The sequence below is a fragment of the Lactuca saligna genome, chromosome 9 (genome assembly GCF_052625555.1).
Source record: "Lactuca saligna cultivar CGN05327 chromosome 9, ASM5262555v1, whole genome shotgun sequence".
NCBI lineage: Eukaryota > Viridiplantae > Streptophyta > Magnoliopsida > Asterales > Asteraceae > Lactuca > Lactuca saligna.
Window position 1 is genome coordinate 150,261,265 of NC_136425.1, and position 2,710 is coordinate 150,263,974.

General features: G+C 38.1%; 1 long non-coding RNA gene across 1 annotated transcript; it reads right to left on the bottom strand.

Annotated features, from left to right (window-relative positions):
* Window positions 1–707: 707 nt before the first annotated feature.
* LOC145017846 (uncharacterized) lies at window positions 708–2,123 on the bottom strand. Its single transcript, XR_013666681.1, has 3 exons — window positions 2,106–2,123; window positions 1,460–1,514; window positions 708–1,268 (listed from the first exon to the last, which is right to left on the bottom strand). It is a non-coding gene; the product is annotated as an uncharacterized LOC145017846 (long non-coding RNA).
* Window positions 2,124–2,710: the final 587 nt, after the last annotated feature.

Here is a 2,710-nt window from a genome sequence, read left to right on the forward strand (position 1 = left end):
TATATGACGGGGGAGGAAGTTCGGTTTCGATGATACCACGATGTTTAAGCTGTGAGCAACTCAACCTTCTTAACACCGTATACTTCTCATACCCACCAACCTAAGGAGGGTGAGAAAGTAGAAGGTGTTCAATCAGACTTTAACTATTCCGACCACAAATGCACATAACGTAATTTCTATGGTTTTAATTTTTTAGTTAGTATAAATATAGGGGTGGTAAGGGCAAGTGTAATCGGGGTGAATGGAGTTCCTCACTCTTATCTCTTTAATTTTTGTACATTTTGCCTTGTATTTTTAACCCATATTCAAGTTTCTTTGCAAGTCATGGTGCTTGAAGTATATGCCACTTACAAGCATGAATCGGTATTCCACAAAGTAAATCATATTGTCCACAAAGTAACGGAAGTGATTCTCATAGTATTTCACAACTATAGTATAACATGCCACTTCTTTATAGGCACAAAAGATGGTTGTCCCATTGAGACAACCATATGATTATATAGTTAGTGGGCAAAATTAAAAGCACTTTTTAAACCATGTGGGTAGAATTCAACACAACGGATAATATATGATGTTCCACTCTTGATGGTAACTTGTAGGGAACATAAACATAACTATCCATAATTTTCGCAAACTACGTCTTCAACTATCCATAATTTTCGCAAACTACGTCTTCTTGGTAATGGGTTGACTAAAATGGAAGAAAATAAAAAAGTTCACTTGTTGATTCCATAACATTGCCCTAAAACTTAAACAAAATATATATAATATACTAATTTGCTCACATATCCAAACTAATAATATTCGATAGATAATATAATAAAAAAGACGACATCATTCAATATAATACTAATTTGGTCACATCTCTACTTGGTCACATAGCCTGCAGACATTAGCTGAATGAAGATGGATCCAGAAGCGAGAACCATGAACACAATGAATGACCCATTATTAATAAGCCTCGACCAGAAGTCATCCATAACAAGAATCTGATGGAAGGCAATCGCCATAGCAATGATTGCAATAAGAATGGCTTTCCTTGCAAGCTCCTCCATCTTTTTCCAGATTGTGGCTCCCACACTCATTTCAACAACAAGCACATTCATGGAGATGCATAGAGCTATCAAGGCCGCATAGATGAACACCCAATCCCCATCTGTCTTCCCAATGTTTGCAAGTCCTTCTGGGAATCGTAGCAGACACATCCCACTGTTGAACGCTATGCATCCAGCTATCATCACCAAAGCATTACGTTTATCCATCCTGTTCTGCAGCTTAAACCATTAATCAACTTTTATTACTTACTATATTATAGTATAACTTAGGGTTAGATGAAAGGAAAAGTCTAACAAAGTAAATTAAACATCCTCTACAAAAACTTGTGGGAAATTTTATGAATCAAAGTTATCGCTAACGAAAGTTAATCTAAGAGCATGGAATCGGAAGGATGAAAGTTTACCAGTTTTGATGCCCAAAAGACTTTGTTCAATATGATGCTCCGGTGAGTGTCAAACCTGGAGGAGTTGTGAAAGAAAAAAAAATGTAGGATTAAAACGTTAATCTAGCGAGGGATTTGTAAAAAAATGAGACGAAATGTAAATCAGGGATTTGATTTTCGGAATTTTTTTAGCAAAGTAGGACGGACACACACACAGATTGAGGTGGTGGTGCAGGTGAAAGAAAGCAGCTAGTGTTCTCCGGCGAGAAAGGGGACGAGGGGAGGGTTCGAACAGAAATTAACGTGAGATAAATCGGATTTTCCGGCGGCTAAAAGGCAGGATGAGCTGGGATTTGGTTTTGTGAATCGAAGGGTGGTATAGCTTGTCAGCAGCGGGGTAGGGGTGTCCGATGGGATTGTGGTGCATGACAGAAAGGGAGGAAATGGAGTGAGGCGGAGTGAGTGGTGGTATATGCAAAGCTGATGGTTGTGTTTATGGCTTTACGGTGGTAGTGTACGCTGGGTTATCAGCGGTGAGGTGTGGCTGTGAGGGTTTATTGTTCGAGGAGGGAAGAGTGAGTGACAGCGGACGGCGGTGGATCGGTAACAGAAGATGAGAGAGGGGACGATGGTTGGAGAAGGAGAGGGAGAAATGAAGAAGACATACCTTCAAGACCTTGCAAATAAGTTTTGTTGTGAACGAGTATTCAGAATTGTCTTATTTATTGGGAAATCAATGTACGAAAAGAAACAAATAAACAATACGAATATACGTTTTTTTTTTTTTTTTTTTTTTTTTTTTTTACTTTGCTCCCTGAACCAGAAGAAACAAGAAATTCTTTTGTATTATTGTGAAAGGTTATCTCATACCTACTAAAATGGTCTTTGTTGCATTTTCAATTTTATTTTTCACCATCTATTTTTTTTTTTTTTAATTTTGTAATATCCTATTTATGTATATACAACCATTTTCAATCTTTTTCTTGCCAAAGCACTCTGCCAATGTTCATAGAGGTTTGGAAGGCAGATCCACCAAACCACTTTGCTTCTCCTACGCGTCAAATCATTGCTGATTCAGCAGCAACAAACAAATAGGTGAGATTGATGAGGGTTACGTCGTGGTCTATCATATAGTACTTTCTTACGAATTCACTATATGAGTCAGGAAGCAACTGAAAAACCCAGTCAACAGACAACGACTCGCAACATTCCTAACCTATCAATGTATGACTTCATCTCTAAGACGTGTGCACACACTGACTTTCCTTCTTC